Raw genomic sequence first — 19,280 nt, forward strand, 5'->3', positions numbered from 1 at the left:
CAGTACTGAAAGAGGTGGATTACTGTGGTTATCCCTCCCTGCTTTTGCCATTTCCTGACCCTTTATCATTCCCTTTACTCGCTAGGATGAGACTTCATGGTCTCACACCAGGTATGAACTTGAGTCCTCTACTAAATAGATTTTCCTTTTGTTATCACATTAATTTGCAACTCATTAATAGTGACAGAAGAGAGGTACTGCACGGATGCCTATTTGCATATTCATGAGTGACTTATTATTAAACAAATAAGATTTTCCTATCTGAGGAAGCACCCAAAGTAAGGCAGAACAGTACATTACACCAGCCCGATGCTTTATTCTCTCTTTAATATGTTAATAGATGCAGTTGATTTCTTTAAGTAAATATGCATCTATAAAACAACGCGTAATTTTAAAAAACTAAATCATTTAAATAATAATCTATTAGCAAAGTTGGCAACAATTTAAGGAGGAATAACCCATTAATACTAAAGCGTGAGAATCAATTTGTGTATAGTAACTCAGCTGGGTGGTGGGCTGCAGACGACTAAGGAGCATCTGCGTACGTTCGTGCGCGCGCGCGCTTTTAAAAAATAAACAAATCTTTTAATCGGTTTCCGGAGAAACAGGCGATTAGTCGATTCTCGTATTCAGGTGCACAGACCGGGAGACTAAAACTACTACAATCCAGACGGTTAGCAGTCAGAGAGGGCTCCCTGGCAGATTCAAGATTCAGAGCTGAGGCTGACGATGTGGGAGGTTTTGGTTTGAAATACAGGGTCTTTTCTCCCGAGCTGCTCGGCAGTTCCCAGGGTCCCCTGCTGTCTCTTCTGCGTTACCGGTGGTTCGTCTTGGGCAGTATAAAGTGTGCTGGCAAAGTATTTCTTTCTCCCCTTCCTGACCTCCTCTTGCCTAGCAGCTTAGGCTCCCCCACCCCGCAAACACAAGATTGCGCAACGAAGCCAGAACAGGGGAGGTGTGTGGGTGGGTAAGGAAAGGCTCTGACTTGACTGCTTACAGAGTGAAGCTGGTCTCCAGGCCCCAAATCGTGTACGGTTGGTTTCCCTCCCTGCGGCTCATCACCCTCCCTCCCAAGCTCCTCTTTCGTCCTCATTTCGTTTCGCCAAGGCCTGTTCTTTCCCGTGATGGGCTAGGGGCTTGCTCCCAAAGCCGCAGCGCTGAGCGGAGCCAGAAGCTGCAGCGCTCACCCTTATCACTGTAGAGTCAGGCACTCGCCGCATGGAATCTGTTGACATTTACTATTGTTCAGCGAAGTCCACTCCGTTCAGGCAGGGGTGGGGGAGAGGGAAGACGGGGAGGCCAGGAGAAAAGAGGGAAGGGATGTGGGGGGTAGGGCGGCAGGCGGGATGGTGGTAGAGGGATTGGGAAAGGAGGGGACAGCTGAGGGGCCCCTCTCGTTTGCTGAAAAAAAAAAAAAGAAAGCGGCCTGTGGACCAGCAAGCCCCCGATTTTAGTTAAAGTGGGATCTCCAGCCCAAGCTAGGAATTAGGGGGCGGTGACGGGGGTAGGGGAGGAGGAAAGTGGGGGAAGGGAAGGGAGAGGAGATTGGCAGCTCATTCCGCTGGCGTCGGTGGGGGTAGGGAAAGGACCGCAGGGGGTGGGGGAGGGAGAAAAGGGGGGGTCTCCTAGCGCTGCCCCCGGTGACCCGCGGGACACAAGTACGTTTGTATTTAGTCGTGGGTTGGGATTAAGGTCTCTTACGGTGCGAACGAGAGAGCAGCAGCGTAAAAAACAACCGCCTCTGTGTACAAAGCTTAGATTGTTCCAGCTACCACCATTATGCTACGCTTCAGCCAAAATCCCATTTCGCAATTCTCCACTCCCCCCCCTCCCCACCTCGCTAGTACCCAAACCCTCCATGCACCTGTGCCCTGAACCCTAGAGACACGTTTTGCTCGGGTGGGGAAAGGTACGAGGCCCTGGTTTAGCGTTGTCTTTTTTCCTGCTCGGGGATCGGCAATCCTATTCATAAGCTTGCCTTCCTGCCCTCCTATATTTTTCTCGCCACTTCGGCGTTTCTATATCTCCTGCGAGCTTTTCACCACCCCCACCCCACCCCCGCTCGAGTACTGCTGAGCTATTGTAATCCTTTCGCGCGTACGTGGGGCTCTCCAGGAGAGGCGGAATAAACTGGGTTGAGAAGCAGGAGATTAGGGGTGCGATGGGGTTGGCTCACTCACAAACGCTGTCAAACGTGGATCATAAACCCCCCTCTGTGTCTTATTTTTGTGCTTTGCAAATTACATGTGTGCGGTGAGGGGGTGGGGGAAACACGCGTGCCCTGCTGGAGGCGCTGGCAGCTCAGTTCAGCGGAAAGGCTCTGGCAGTACTCTTCCCCCCACCCCCACCCCCCTTTCTTCTTCCCCAAAGGCTTTTCGCGGGGCCTGGGGGTGTGAGTTGTTTATGCCAAACTGCCTGCAGGCGACTACGCTGGCGCAGTTAGCCAAGTCCCCGGACCTTTCCATTGCCCCTCTATTCCTAGATATGGGGCATGCTACGTTCGGCCAGCTGGAGACCTTCCCAACCTATCGCCCCTCTCTTATCTCTTCAGGACGAAGCTTTTACCCTGCTGGGTTATCCAAAGAATCCCTGAGATGAGTTTTTACCGCTTCTGCTGAGTCTCAAAACCTTTGGCTCTAGTGGAAGAAGAGGGGTGGTGAGGAGCGCGGTGGGGGTAGAGGTAGGAGAGAGGGAAAGAAACTGAAGGAAGTAAAAGGTGAATCGGGGCCTGGGGTGACGTCCTCCTCTCTTACTCTGATCCCTCCAACTGCGGACTCCCTGGTGGGCAGGTGGGAAAAGGAGGGAGCTGGTTACAGAGGAGTTCTAGCGCCGGTTGGTTTCCTTTACGTTTACAAGCTATAAATAAACTTCCCCTTGGGCTGATGCAGGCAGCTTCCAAGGGCGGCTTCCCGCCTGCTAGAGGCTGGTAAATTAGTTTATTATCCCCGGGCAGGAACGGGCCTAAACTCAGTCTTAGTTAACCTCATTGGTAGTCCATCTCTAAGCCTAAAAACTAGGTCCTAGAGTCTTAATCTATCTGTAAGAGACCTTACAGATAAAACCCAAACCTTTTATTTTACAGATCAGGAAACTGAGTCCCAAACAAGTGAAGAGATATCAAGGTCGTGAAAATATTCTGTGGCAGAGCTTGTCAGCTCTTTGAATCCCCAAGTCTCTCTCCCTCCCCCGACATGTTTTCTAAACCCATTGCCCGATTTTTTAAACACCGTGATTCTCCCAAGGCCCACTTCCTGGAGCTAGGGTGGAAATAGTAGATTGTTGGAAGGGGAGGGAAGGGGAGGAGAAGGGTAGGTTGTCTTGGTTTCCTCCTCACCAGTTCCTCTCTGCTTCACATGCTTTCCTTGGGTTAGTTTGGGATCAAACATCGATCTCTTGTTCTCTTTTCGCTTCTGCCAGAATTAAGGCAAGAGCTAAGAGACTGGCAAAGGTAAGGGTGAGAGCTAAGAAAATTGGCATACGTAAGGACCAGAGCTAGAGACTGGCAAATGTAAGAGTGAGAGCTAAGAGACTGGCAAAACTAAGGGCGAGAGCTAAGAAAACTGGCAAACCTAAGGGTGAGAACTACATATTGGCAAACCACGGCCCCAAAGGTGCAAGCTCGAGTGTGTGTTAGTGTCAGGGGTCTTATCTGGAGGACAAGACGCAGTGAAGTCTTTGGTTAACTCATGCTCCCCCGGAGTTCACTCCAATTGTTTTGCGCCCCCGCTGACAGGCAGCCAGGCTGGCAGGCAGGCAGAATGCAGCGAGGCGAATCGGCCCCAGTGCCATGGAGCCGATCGCTTCGCTAAGCGCGCCGGGGATTGGCGGCAGCAGCGGCCTTGGCTGGAAAACCGAGAAGGAAGGAAGGAGCGCGTGGCTCCGGAAACGGAGGGACTGCAGGGCTAGGCTCACGGATACACCCACAGCCCACTACCACCTCCCACCCCCTCCCCCTTCTCCCCAAGGTCAGGACACACATTAGTAAAACTCTTTGCCAAATAATGCTATTTCCGTGGGAGTCCGGTTGCCAGGATCGAAGCACTCCTACCTTTTCTTGCAGTTTTAGTTGGTGGACTTAGGGGTGAGGAGGGAATTGTGTGTGTGTGTACTGAGGTGAGGGAGTGTGTGTATTGTTAGGAGGGAATATGTGAGTATGTGTGTGTATGTGTGTGTGTGTGTGTGTACTGGGATCAGGAGAATGTGTGTGTACTGGGGTCTGGAAGGTGTGTGTGTGTGTATGTGTGTGTGTACTGGGGTCAGGAGGGTGTGTGTGTGTGTGTGTGTGTACTGGAGTAAGGTGGGAATGTGTGTGTGTGTACTGGGGTCTGGAAGGTGTGTGTGTGTATGTGTGTGTGTACTGGGGTCAGGAGGGTGTGTGTGTGTGTGTGTGTGTGTACTGGGGTCTGGAGGGTGTGTGTGTGTGTGTGTACTGGGGTCTGAAAGGTGTGTGTGTGTACTGGGGTCTGAAAGGTGTGTGTGTGTACTGGGGTCTGAAAGGTGTGTGTGTGTGTACTGGGGTAAGGTGGGAATGTGTGTGTGTACTGGGGTCTGAAAGGTGTGTGTGTGTGTGTACTGGGGTAAGGTGGGAATGTGTGTGTGTATGTGTGTGTGTGTACTGGGGTCTGGAGGGTGTGTGTGTGTGTACTGGGGTCTGAAAGGTGTGTGTGTGTGTGTGTACTGGGGTAAGGTGGGAATGTGTGTGTGTGTGTGTGTGTGTGTACTGGGGTCTGGAGGGTGTGTGTGTGTGTGTGTACTGGGGTAAGGTGGGAACGTGTGTGTACTGGGGTAAGGTGGGAATGTGTGTGTACTGGGGTCTGAAAGGTGTGTGTGTGTGTGTACTGGGGTCTGGAGGGTGTGTGTGTGTACTGGGGTAAGGTGGGAACGTGTGTGTACTGGGGTAAGGTGGGAATGTGTGTGTACTGGGGTCTGAAAGGTGTGTGTGTGTACTGGGGTCTGGAGAGTGTGTGTGTGTACTGGGGTAAGGTGGGAATGTGTGTGTGTGTGTGTGTGTGTGTATGTGTGTGTGTGTGTGTACTGGGATAAGGTGGGAATGTGTGTGTACTGGGGTCAGGAGGGTGTGTGTATGTACTGGCTGAGGAGAAAAAGGTGTTTTGAGAGGGAGTAAGGGAATGGTGGTGTGTATGTATCCTGGGTTGAGGAGAGAATGGTATTTGTGGATTAGGGTGAGGAGAAATTATGTCGTGTGTGTACTGTCAGGAGGAAGGAATGGAGTGTGTGAATGTGTACTGGAGTGAGGAGGGAATGGCGTATGTGTCTGTAATCCGAGTTTATAAACTCGAATAAAACCCTAACTCTGAGCCTCGTTCTGTGACTCGGGGTGCCCCACCCTATGCCATCTTTGCGAGAGACTTCTAGTCTGGTTGGTGGAGGAGGAGGGTAATTATGAGTCGAGGCGGTGGAGTGTTTTTCGAAAAGGCCTAAAGTTATTTTGGTCTCCGAGAGATCGTCATCTGCTAGTCTCGCTTCCGCGCTGCTCCGTCCCACTGTCAACTTTGCGTTGCGGGCGGGGTGACGAGCGAGAGTGGGTTTAAAAGAAGACTCGTACTGCCGCCGAGTCTGGGAGGGGAGGGAGGCCGCTTGGCACGGGAGAGGGATGCGGGTGCTGCACTCGTTAGAAGGCGCCGTCAAGAAACAAGATGCAGCGATGCCCAGCGTGTCCTCCCTCCTTCCCTTCCTCCAGGCTTCCCAGAACTGTAAGGCTACACGCAGGCTGCACAGCCGGTTTATTTCTCCTTCGGGTATTTGTTTAACCCCTTTAAGGCTGCGTCTTCAAAGGAGATTTCCGTCTGCTCTCTCTAATCCTAAGGGAGACACCCTCGGACACTCTCCAGCACCACCCTCGGCGTTATCACCCGCTCCCCAGCCTCGGTGCTACAGGTTTAATCTGGAATCTGCAGAAGGATTCGTGGGTTTCATGTAAAGTAGTCAGATGATATGGCGAAGAGAGCGAAGGTGATTGCCTTGCAGTAACAGCCTTTTGGGTCAGGGATTCATTTCCCCTTACCTAAGAGCTAACTAAAAAGAGGGAGTAGAAGTTGAGTATTTATTTTTTAAAATGGTTCTCTTTGCAGGACCGCTTTAGATTAAATTCTATTTAGAGCACACGTTTTCAATTAACATTTTGAAGGCAGGAATGAATGTTGGGCAGAGCACCTCTACATTCAGTGTGTGCTAAGATTCACAGCCTAGTTGACAGATCGGACCCTGATCTTTATGACTGGAGAAAAAAAATGGCCAAAAAGCAGAGGAGGGGGGTGGAGATGGGATAGGGTTTGAGGATAATATATAGGGAAAAGCATTTAATGACATTTTTTCTCTTCTCTACCCCAAAGGACCCAGTCTGCTTACCTGTTGCCCTTTTCTACCAAAAAGAAAATGTTGAATTTTCTGAAAGTTTTCTTAAAAAAAAAAGTAAAGGAAAAACTCAACCCATTACTGTTGGCATGGGGATTCGGGAAGACAAACTACTCTTGATAGCTTGTTCTAGTAAAGGCATCCCCTGTCTGTCTGGCATTAAGGACCACACCATGACAACCATGGCTTCAGGGTGGTGTTTAAAACATAGCAATGAGTTGTGAAAGAGTTACGATTGAAAGTCTGAAGTTCTGGCAGCAGCTCAGAGAGTGGGGTGGTCCTGTTAGGGACTGCAGGAAATTGTCTGAGTTAGATTAAACATTTTAGAAAATCTTGGGGGTGGGGGTCCAGAGTTAACTTGAAAGTTGGCAGTGTTAAACAAAACAAAAGCTAAAGAGTTTTTCCTCTGACTTTTTTTTTTTTTAATGTAGAGTTCAGATAAAAACTGGAGGTAGCTTCCTTAAAAGGAAACTCCCTTCTTTTCTGATACACTCAAATATTTTGGATATTATTTCCACAGCTCACCTCACCCCCAGCTGGCCCTTCTAAAGTACTGTGTGGAGACCAATGTTGCAAAAGATAAGGGAGGGGTCCTTAGAATGGCAGGACAAAAGTACTTAGCACTCCCTTGACATCTAGTTGATCATATTATTTCCCAAGGCTGCTTAAGCCCAACCTTCCCCACCTTGCTTTATCCCTTAGAAATCAAATGAGTAAAAATCCACCTCCCATTCATGATAGAAGTAAACAGATTTGTAAACAAACTTGTAGAACGAGATGCCCCAAACTATGATGACTTCAGTCACTCAGAGGTGACCAAATGAGTACACTAGATTTAACCTCAGAACCTTATGTGCACATTTATTTCCTCTCATCCCCATCTGGGTAAGAGGGTGGGAGTGGAGATGGGCAGCCCTGTCCAAAAAAAAGGCTTATAAGAGTCAAGGCCTAACTCTTTTGCATTTAAAAAGAGAGAGAGGGAAGAGACAGAGACTGAGAGAGCCACAGAGAGAGAGCCAGAGAGATAGGGGTGGGGGGCGTTGTGTGTGTCCTGCTCTTCCCAATCTTCAAAGCTGAGCCATTTAAGCCTTTTCTTGTAGTTATCTAAATGTTGTATGTTGCTTTTGCTTTGTTTTCTGAATCCTCCAACTAAGGCATCCAGATTATTCCTTTCAATCCTGCTTGGAAAACTGGAGACAATCATACATTCTGCTTTCTTGTTCAGAATTAATTTCCATTCTTTTTATCTCTTTTGCCCCCACCACCATCTCTTTCGAAGGCTGGGGGTAAATAGCTTTGACTTCAGTAAAGTTAAACTTCCCTGGTCCCAGGGAAGAGAGACAACAGTAACAGAAAAGGGGTGGCAGAATAAATTCCCATTCCTAGGCACTGAGACGAGAGACAGTGAGCTAGGAGAAGGACAGCAGAGAGGAGTAGACACAGCTCCCACAGACCTAGTTTGGGGTCTACTTATGAGAGATGGCAAGAGGAAATGATTTCAGATCTGATTGAAGGCTTAGAGGGGAAGGAGGAGGGAGGTAGGCTTTCACAAGGGAGGAAGAGCCCGAGGATAGCTGTGGGTGGAGTGAAAGAGGGGGAAGTGTGTGTGTGTGTGTGTGTGTGTGTGTGTGTGTGTGTGTGTTTGTTGAAAATAGGGCCTCTGGAGAGGGCATGAACTAGAGGAAACAGTTTTTAAAGGAACTTTACCAAGGGAGCATCAACTGTTCAGATTATTCAGTGTGAAGATTGACAGTAGGCAGGGAGAAAAGGAAGGTTCTGATTACCACAGGGCATAGGACAGGTGTGACTCTTGGCTGGTTTTTAAAAATTCAAGTTGATTCACTTGAATCATGGAATTACTTTGATAAACTTGGCATTAGATGGTAGTAGATGATGTTCTCTTTTCTCCACTCCCTTCATAACTGAGGAACTGGGGACTGTGTCACCACAGTCTAGAATTACAAGAGAACTTGTGGGGCCTTGGTCAAATCATTTAATTTCTGAGCCTCAGTTTCCTCAGCTGTAAAATGTTGATAACTGGATTTGTTATGTGAATCTCATAGGTATCGTGTAGGGAAAGCACTTTACTCGATAGTTTCAGATACCAGCCTTTCTTTTTTTTGAAATAGTGAAATATACTCAGATGCTTTAATAGGATTTGTGATCTCATAGACTAGATTCAACCAATTGCTGGAAACTTTATTCCCTTTCTCCAATCTTTGAAAGGATACCAGTGGGATACCCCCTATGTCAAATTCTTGATAGACAGTTCTTTGAGGAAATTTTTTACCACCTGTTCTGCAGAGTTCTTTGTATGTTATAGCCTGCCGACACCCACCAAACACCTTTCCATTGCTCTTTGTGTAATAAATCTAGGTTCCAATTAAGGTGAATTAGTCTGAGTAATGAATCACCCAGAGTGGTCAGTTATAGTCCAATTTGCACTATTTAGAATTATAATTATGTAAAGTTGGTCACACAGTAGGAGAGGATTCAATAGAAGGGGTGGGGTGATAAGTCTTTATATGACTCTTATTGTTTGCCAGGTATTATACTTAGAAGTACAAAGTAGATACTATTGTTTCCCCCATCTTACAGTTGATAAAATCTAGGTTAAGTCACACTGTCATTAACTGTTCATTAATAGATTTGAAATCTGTTTAAATGCCAGATTTGAATTCAGGCATTTCTGACTCCAGGCCCAGAATGTAGTCCGTTGTGCCACTATTGCCTCAATGGAAATAAGTCATGCTAATTGGAAAAATGTGACTTCGGGGACTTATTAGTTTGCATTGATAGAGACCTGATCATTTTTAGTGCTCAGGAGCCAGTGTCATAAAGCAAAGTTGGTGTTGAAAAGTTAGCTTTTGTTTTCAAAGGAAGTTTAAGGTTAATAAAAGCCAGTTTCCTAAACAAAGTCTAGCGTGATTTCTTTTTCAACTCTGGATCTAGATCACTGTCTCTTTATGCGTGTTGACTATTTTAGATATCCATATGATTGGACATCCTCTTGGGTCTCTGTCCAAATAAATGTTGAAATCTAGGCCATAGACCTTCTCCATTCACAGTGGGCTTTGTGGATGGCCAGGCCAATTACTTTTACATAACTCTTTCAGAAGGCTCTCCATTGTCCTGGGGTTTGATAAAATCAACATGTTATCAATGAATATTAAACATCTAGAGAACCTCACCATGGACAAAGAATCCTGCCTCTACCTGGACTTGTACTGGATCTTCTCTATCACAATGTTGAAATGTTTTGGGGAATATTATCTGTCTTTTCTGTTTTATGCCGCCTGGAATTATCAGAACCAGGTTATTTCTGTTGCTATACCTTCCATGGAATCTCAAATGATCTTGACTACTGATGAAAGACAATCTGGCTATGAATGAGTCTGTAACACAGCATTTTGCTCTACTGAATAAAATGCTTTTTTTTTTTTTTTCATAATCAGCAAACAATAAGCACAATGGGATCTTATATTCCTCAATTCTTTCAGTTAATTGTATTATAGTAGAGAGACCATCCATTGTTGAATTTGTTTCCTACTAATGCCTCATTGAGGAAGCTTTCAATTCATGTATAGATAACTTTTATACTTTGTATAGATGGGAAAGTATCCATATAGGTTAGCAGCTGTTGGTATTCTTTCAATTTGCTTTTTTTTTTTTTTTTTGGTAGCATTAAGCAATGTCTGAGATTTTTTTCCTTCCAAGATCCTCTCCTTCAAATTGCAAATCTTTTCTATTTTCCTTCTGTTTACAATCCTTCAGTATTTACATCCTGCAATGCTCTTGTGATGACTTTGCTTAGTTGGCTATCATTCCAACCTTTCTTTAAACCGGTTTTACCCTCCACTGCTTCCCTTTGCTTTATGAGATGATACTGCTTGCTCATCATCATCCATCATCATTCTTCCTAAGATTTTGAAGATGAGTTTATCTTTTAACTAGGTGTTGTTTTTGGCATCCATATCTCTCTGTTTGGCAAGGAAGTCAAACATTTGCTGACTAAGATATTTTTGGAGCTCTTTTGGTGTTCCTGTCATGGCAATTGGTTTATGGTGATTCTGAATGAAATTGTTGTTTCTAAATGAAATTATTATTGTGAATGTCAATGTAATTTCTGTTGTTCATGGTTCTGTTAAGTTATGCATGTATACACATATAGGGACTTGTGGAAGAGAGATTACATATGTATGTATGTATGTTATATATGCATATATGTGTATATATATATATATATATATGGAAATATATATGTGTGTGTGTGTGTGTGTGTAGCTTGTACATGCTTTTATGGAGCTGCATCTTCCATTCATTAAACAATTAAGTGCCTGCTTAGTGTCCTGGGCACAAATGACCTGGTGGTGCTGAAAGAGTAATTACAACTGCCCTACTTTACATATATAATCACGTTTGATCCATTTAACAACCTTGTAAATTTAAATATTGTTCCAGTTTTACAAATGAAGAAATAGAGGCTCAGAGATTTTTGTAACAATTAACAAATCATTTATTTTTTCTGAGCCTAAAGACTGAGTCTTTAAGTTTCCTTATCTGTAAAATGTGATCAAACTAGGGTTTTCTGAGGATCAAAAGAGACCATTTATATAAAATTTTTTGCCAATCCAAGAAAACCATTTAAAAGTCAGTTTTTGTTTTTGTGATACATGCAATTAAGCAGTCATATGAATCAGGATTTGAACCCAGATGACTCCTTACTCTTATGAGTGCATATTTTCTATTACACTCTTCTCCCTTTATAGGTGAATGAGGGAGATAGTATGCCTTTCTGTCCCTAGTTCTCAGGGTTTCAGAGTGCTCAATAAAGAGGAGGTTGGGGGGTTGAGAGGAACTCTCTATAGTGAGTTTAAGAAAACAATGTGAAGTTGTGAGGGGGTAGGGGAGGAAAGAATGGAAGAAAGAGAGGAAGAAATAACCCCAAATTTAAACTGTCAGCTTCCCATAATGCATATTTTGGTACATTCAGCTAAGGCTTTGGGAACCACCAAAACAATCAGGAAGCTCCAACATTTATTGGAGTGTGGAATTGCAATCGTGCATTAAGCCAACTGCCAGGACTGGTGATTCTCAGAGTGGAGTGGGCTTTTTGAGGAATCTGAGATATTTATTAATGCTTCTTTGCCTGGAATTGCAGAAGGGTAACTGGCCCACACTAGCCCCTTTTTGATCATCCTTTCTCCCAGAGTCCACTCTTGTGATTATCAACAGATAGCAATCTAAGTATATTTCACACAGAAAGTGTACATGGAGAAACCTGACTCTTTGGAATTGACTAATATTGACTGATATTTAGGAATCATATTTTTTCTTCTTCTAACCTCTAAAAAGTGCCATCTTTGTGCTGGCAGGCGTAAAGGCTGAGCTTATGTTGTACTCCTATGTCCTCCGCCAGATAGGGCAGGCCTGCTTCCACCCTGATTCTGGATGAATTCATGCTTGTGCACTCCCAGTTGTAATCACAACCCCCTCTATTTCACTCCTCCCCTCAAGCCTCTAGATTACTCCTGTGGTATTCTCTTGTGACTGACCTGGTAACCACTACAACCTGAGCACTTCTGGGTCATTCTACTGGCTTGGATTTTTTTTCTGTTAGTTCCCACCCTTCACCTTCCTCCTTCCTAAACTATCCTCTTTTCCCTTTAAATAAAAAAAAAAAAATGCAACACAAACTATCCTTTAGAGTTTGGATGGTCTTATACCCAGGAAGTCATGGGCTGTTTCTATCTGAGCAAATAGTAGAAGAGGCAGGAAAAGGGCTGAGACTAATTCCTGTGGGAGTAAAAGTATCTCAGAGCAAGAAGCCAAAATGTTGATATTTTTAGAGGCAGTTGAGGGAAAAAACTCAGGACTATAAAGTAGATCTGGGGTAGAGGAAGAAGAGAAGAGAGGTAGATGTATAAGTGACCAAGGAAGATGGTTCTATCCTAGTTCTGGTCCCTAGAGCATATACACTAACTTTTGCTCCTGTTGTTCATGTAGCAAACTTTCAACACATTTAAAAGGCAACACTTAGTTTATCTTGCAGACATTCAGAAACTATTACAGAGGAAAGATTGTTCAAGAAGCAGTATAAAGTTACCAGTTAATCATGGGAGTTAACCAGTATATCAAACAATCCCATAACAGTTTCCTTATTATTAAACACTCTCCATCCCTTTAAAGTCTCCTATCCCTTTCACCACCTCTCAGCCAAAGGAGAGGTGCAGTCTTTTCACTCTTCTAATTAACAGCAACCAGTTAATATAAAAAATGTTTATCCTCCCACCCTTGGTGCAGTATCAAGCTGCGCCACTGTGCATGCTATATGCGCACTGTGCGAATTAGCAGGGCCTGGCAGCTAATACTTGGAGCGCTGAGATCTAGCCCCAGAGCTAGTCAGAGAGATCTCGAGGGAGCTTCACTACCAACCGATTCTCCGAAGCTTTGGGCTCAGTTGTTCCCATCTCACTGCGGCACTTAGGCTCTGAGATCCTGTTTAAATGCCTCGGTGACAAAGAACGAGGGAGCAGAGCAAAAGGCTTTTTTTGGCCGATCAGTCAGCAGCAGACTATACGAGCTCCCTTCCCCTCCCTTTTTTCTTAGCAATCAGGGAAGGGCTGAGCGTTTGCAAGCAAAGTAAACAGGGAGCTATGCGCAACTGTTGTTCGATTGCTCCTACTCGGGTAGTGGGCTATCAAAGCCAAGAGCGCTTCCTTTAAGATTGTAGCTCCTCTGTTGCTTCCGAGGTTACACACACACACACACACACACACACACACACACACACACACACACACACTTTATTTATTTATGAATTTTTTTTTTTTTTTGGTGAGAAAGCAACGTATATGTGTGTGAGTGTGTTCCTTTTCGTGCTAAGGCTCTGCATTAAATCCTATTTTTTTACTTACTCAAACACAGTCCTCTCTCTAATAGGACAGGTAGAGACAGTATGACTTGACATCCTTTTAACCCGAAACAGCCTGGGACTCAGCCTCAAAACGGACTTCTTGAATTCCAATTCAGTAGCTCAAACCCCGAAATCCCCTAGTGTGCAAAAAATTTCAATCATCTACAAAACTCTAATCTCACCAATTTATTTTCCAGGCCTGTCTAGGTTGCCACACCATGGATTTCTGCAAGACAGAGCAGTCTTCGGGTACCACTCCGTTCCAGAGAGGCCATAAAAAGCAGATGGTCTCATTAGAAACAATTTATGCATATATATTTCTAAGAGTTCATCACTGCCGGGGTAGGTTTTTAGCCCGTTCACCATACAAGAGGAAAATATCACCATTTGCAAATGTTTCCAGTTTGCAAAATAATGACCTCTCCAAAGTAGCTAAGCAACTAATTACTCAAATACTAGAAGGTTATATGCCAATATTATCACATTCGTGGTCTCTTGGGCAAGCAACTTCATATTCCTTAAACCACCATATAGCGTCATTAGATTTGCAGAGGCTCTTTCTCAGAGCTGAACTGGGCTCTCCGCCTTGGCGCCCCTACACTCGTGGCTCTGTTTCAACTATTATTTCCAATCTCCAAGTCAAATCACTTATTAATTATAGAGGCAACTCCTGCAAACCCAATTACCCGCCAGCAGTTCTTCCCAGATGGGAAGTCCGTCTTGCATGTCTCCCACCATGCTCCCAACTGCTGTGGAGCGCCCCCCTCCCCCAATTTGGATCCAGTCTGTAAAATAAACCCTTAACATTTCCCATTCTCTATTCCAAATCAGTCTCTTCACTGTCTCACCTTGCTCTCTGTTTCCTCTTACTTTTCTCTTCCATCTCTAGTAATTTGTCTCACCATTGCTTAGTCCTATGAATTCGGGCCAGGGACATCCTACCAATTTTAAAATCCTTTGATCCTTAGGGGTCAGTTCAGCCTCACCCCACTTAATTGTGTTTTAACACCGGTCCTTCCCACCCCCTGCAAAGTCTCTGCTGAATTTTTAGGAATTTGTTTGGACCACTCTTTCAGCCACTCTCAATCCCACAGTCTTACGGGTGTGTGGCGTTTTGGCCATATAATTAACCCTTACCCATCAGGCTCCCAAAAGGCAAAAGTAGTGGACCGTGCAAATAAAGCTCACCGTCTGCACGGCGGCCTTGTGACCCTCAGGGGGAAAGAATGACACCATACTTAAAGGGTGGATTGTGGATGGTTTGTTAGAATATGGCTAAGGGGGATGGGCAAAGCCATAATGCAAGTCCTCTACGGCTGTAGTAGACTTCTAGTCAGACCCTGGAGACCTGTGACTGGAGAACTGAGTGGGGAAAGGGGAAGTAAGCCAAAATGGGATAAGGGAAGAAAAGCATGGATTTGCATGTAGGGTGAGTCTTGATGACTGAGCTTGCCAAATGTACCAATGCATAGATACTAGACATCGTGTGAAGGAGGTGTATGACTTACATTGGGCACCCCCGGTGTCTTGGTGCTTGCAGGAAACAGTCAAATTCAGATTGTGTGCTTAAGTCTTCTGGTGTGCTTTTAGCTAGGGGTGATCGGTGTGTAGGAAGCGTATGCATTGGGCCTATTTTCCTCCCAATGCTGCTCTGCTCCCAGTGGGATAATCACGATTTTGCACGAAATTCCGGGGGAGACGAGGGAAGGAATTTGAAAGGGGGAGTTTGTCAAGATGATATTGGGTAGGCCGGTAACTCAGCTGCTGCTGCTGTAGTTTCCCTTGATGGTTGCCTGTGCAAAGGGCAAAGGCGTTTACATAACCCACAGTCCACCAGTGAGAGTAGGTGTTTGGTTCAGTAGATAAGAACTTCAAGCAATCGGCATCTTTGAACTGCACCAGTAGAACGTGAAGTAGGAAAGACCAAGGAAGCAGTATTTCTTCCCTTCTGTTCCCTCCACCCTTGCCCCCTTCTCCTCCAAACCCTTCCTCGGTAAGCCTTCTTCCCGGTCTGTTAGCGGAGTTCACAGTTACAGTACGAGTCTCCCAAACTCCGGTTAATCCCATGAGCTGCTAGATGACAAACCACTGTCTCCATTTACCTTAACTCCGGGTCTGGGGCTCCACACACACAAACTTTGGAGGATACTAAGGGTTAAAGTGCCTTAAGCACGATGCTTAGATTGCACTAGTGGCCCATACTTCTCGACCCAGCCTCTAGAGAATCTGTGTTCAGCTTCTGTCGGGAGAATGTATGTGTGTCACGGACACGGTGGTGTGGAGCTAGGGTTTCTCCACTGCTCCCTCCTGGGCTGACTCCCCTGGTGGAAAAACAGCTGCGCAATCCCTTCAGTTCAGGGGTGGTCGATTGCGATCTCATGTGCATACTCTCCTCATGGCCCATTCCCATTCTTTCACTAAGCAAGCAAACAGTACTAGACACTTCTCTTTCTCCCTCCCCACTCCCCCCGTTGGGTTTTGTACACTGCCAGGTCCCATCGCAGGTCCACCCAACCACTGCTTCAGCTACGGGTGCTTCAGCCTAACCAGAGCTGGTTTGTGAGAGTGGGGGTAGGGTGCCTCTGCTCTATAGGCCGACGCTAAAAACAGGGAATCAGAACACGTTAGCTCCTTTCTCTATTCCCCAGCTCTGGATCGGAGACTTGGGTTAGAGCTGAGTATAGGATTGGGATCGGTGAGTGGACAGATTAAGCCACTGTTGGGTCTTTCCCAGCTCAGTCGGCTTCTGCACTTTGCCTTTTGGCAAGCATTGGGCTTCAGCCCAGCGTTGGAGGACTGGCTGGGCGTGTGGGTGTGCGCTTTCGCTCTCACTAGGCTTTGGGGAGGAAGGGATCCGAGTTGGACGGATAGGGAGGCGGGGGTTTAGGGGAGGGGGGAAGCAGGCAGGGGATTCCGGAGTTTGTAGCCCGTGTAGTTTCTGGCTTTCACGGCTCGTTTGAAATCCTCCCACAGGAAGATGTCTGCCAAGGAACAGCAGCATGCACTGCTTACAGCCCAGCGTGGCCAACCTCCGTGTGCTCCGCCTGCCGCCTCCGCCGCTTCTCTCTAGTGTGCGTGTGTGTGAGCGAACTAGCGAGAGCGAGCTAGAGGGAGAGAGAGAAAGAAGAGGAAGAAAGAGGAGAGAGAAGAGAGGAAAGACAGACTAGAGAGAGAGGGAGCAAGAAGAACAACAAGAAGAAATAATAGATCGAGAAGAGAGGGGGAGGGGAGAGAGGAAGAAAGGAAGACAGGAGGGAGGAGAGAGAGCAAGCGAGATGTGAGAGCCTATAGTTAGAACTGCAATGAGAGAGGCTAAAAGCAGCCAGAGCCAAGGCTAAGACATGATTTTCTGCTGGTTCCGGGAGCAGATTACGTGTGTAGATCCACCAAAAGCGACGAACGCCTGGTCAAGAGTTGGCCACATCACCCTTGGTTCTATCTCTTTTCCCTCTTTGCTTCCTCTTATGCAGTAGCGTTTGAAAGCTGTTAACCTAGGCAGGTGAACGATCCCCGGCGCTTTTAATGCGTTGGTCTTTATAACTCGTGAGTTCAACACTAATGAGTTATGGGTTGGCCCACGAAAACATAATGTGTAAATTAGGAATTTAATGATGTGTAAGATTAAAAGCTGCGCAGGGTTGCATTTATTTAAGGCTGCCATCTTGTGTTCAGAAAGAAATTACTTTGCCGGCTTTGTCCCCCCTAGCACGTGGGGCTGGAAGGGGGATGGGAGAGGAGGGGGAGAGACAGAGACAGACTGAGAGAGGGAGGGAGGGAGGAAGAAAAGAGTGGAGGAGAAGATGTTTGAAAAAGGTGAAGGGTGGGGTGGGGGGGGGTGGTACGTTTGGGCTTTGTCTGCGAGGATTTGTATTGTGTAAGTCCCTTATCCACATCATCACTTTGAAGGAAATTTGAGGAGAGAGATTTAGTTCGTAAGCTTGGAGGTCCCGCCCGGAAGAGCCCAGGCCTAAAGAACCAAGTAGTCAGATAATGAAATTTTATAGAAAGTTGTTTAGATTTTCAGAGCTGCTTTTTGGGAGTAGGGGTGGAAGCGAACTTTACAAAATATAGGAAGATCTATCGTTCTATTTATGTCTTTGGGATCTTTTCTCAGAGTTAAGAAAATATCCCACCCCACTCATTTAATCTTTTTTTTTTTTTTGTAATAAAATTGACAAACATACTTGAATCTTACATTAAGAACAGGTTAAAGAATTGTATATGAAATTTCTACTCTCTTTTTTCATACTCTAAAGTGCATAATGAATTTAACACATTAGTTCCGAAGCTGTATAGCTTTTCTGTGCCTTCCTCTGAATTTTTGTCTGTTCTCTTCTATGCCTTTAATAATGTTTTGTTGATACTTTTCCCCCCCCTTTCTTTTAGTTTTTGGTATCACTATCACTAGTTCTCTGGATTCCTTTTACTTAAAAAATCTTTGTAATAAGTAAATATAGTTAAGCAAAATAAATCGCATATTGGCTATGTTTGAAAACATATCTTATATTCTGCACATTTATTCCATCACCTCTGTGATAAGAGATGGTAAACTTGCTTTATAGATTTTTGGAGTGTTAATCAGTCATCACATTGATCAAAATTCTTAAATCCTTTAGTCATTTTTCTTTGCACTGTTTAGTCATCGCATAAATTATTCTCATGGTTTTGTTAATTTCACTCTGTATCAGTTCATATAAGTCTCCCCAGGTTTCTCTGAATTTGTTCATTTAATTTCTCACAGAGCAAGAATATCTCCGTCATACTCACAAGCTCTACTTTTAGTCATTCTCTGACTGATAACCCCTCCTACAGTTTCCAGTTTTTTGCTACAATAAAAAGTGCTACTATGAATATTTTTGCAATATGTGCCCTTTCCAGCTATACTGGCTGGAAGCCAACTTAAAATTTTGCTTTGTGAGAATTTAAATCTTGGAAATAGGCAAACACTACACTCAGGGCTTGATTTATTATTTTCTTGATTGTCTAGACTTAAGAAAATATTAATAATGCTTATTAAGCATAAAAGTGTGTCATGTATACTTGTTTCTCTCTCTCTCTCTCTCTCTCTCTCTCTCTCTCTCTCTCTCTCTCTCTCTCTCTCTCTCTCTCAGATTTATTAGCACATCTCTGGCTCTTTCCATCCTGCACTTTGGAATATAGGCCTATTAGTAGTATTTACTGATGAAACAGTAATGCAATGCAATTTAGTGACTTTTTTGAATATACTTCCAAATTGCTTTCTAAAACAACTGGACCATTTCATACTGGTTCTGTCTTCCCATATCTCCAACAATTGTCATTTTACATTTTTTTTTTTTTTTTTGCAAATGTCATGGAGAAAAATGGAAAGAAACTAACTTTAATGAATTTTGCTTCATAACATTTAATTTGCACATCTCTCCCCAACTCCTGTTTTATTCATTTTTACTTTTCTTAATCCTCATAAAACTCGCAGGTCTTTAGGAATCTTAAGTATCTGAAGCCAGTTGAACCACTTTAGGGAGGATGCCATCTGTACGGTAAGAATCTTTCAGTTTTATCCCACTTAAAAATCTGAATTGTTGCTTTTTTTTTTTTTTTCTTTTGTCCACTCTAAAGAAAACTGAAGCCAAGCGGCTTATGGATGGGAATTTTTTTTTTTTTTACCATAATTTGAACTAAAATGTCTTGGACAAGTAAAACAACTGGGCACCTCTGCTCTGTCAACGTAGGTTACTATATCTACATTGCCTTATTTTAAAGGGACTGGGGTTATTTGTCTAGTTTCTAAGTTTTCTTTTTCTAGTAAAACTGCCTGCCATCAGCTCCAGATAATTTATCTATAATTAGAGATTTTCCCAGAATTACTTTGTGTTCACTTTAGTGATTCAAGAGAGATCATGTGGCACTGACAAGGAGAGGTTGAGCTAAACTTTTCAACTCAAGGCTTTTATGGGGTTCAACCACCAGTGTGACAAGAAAGTGACACAATCTTTATACTGACCAGATA

This window comes from Antechinus flavipes, chromosome 3 (genome assembly GCF_016432865.1).
Source record: "Antechinus flavipes isolate AdamAnt ecotype Samford, QLD, Australia chromosome 3, AdamAnt_v2, whole genome shotgun sequence".
NCBI classification, from domain to species: domain Eukaryota; kingdom Metazoa; phylum Chordata; class Mammalia; order Dasyuromorphia; family Dasyuridae; genus Antechinus; species Antechinus flavipes.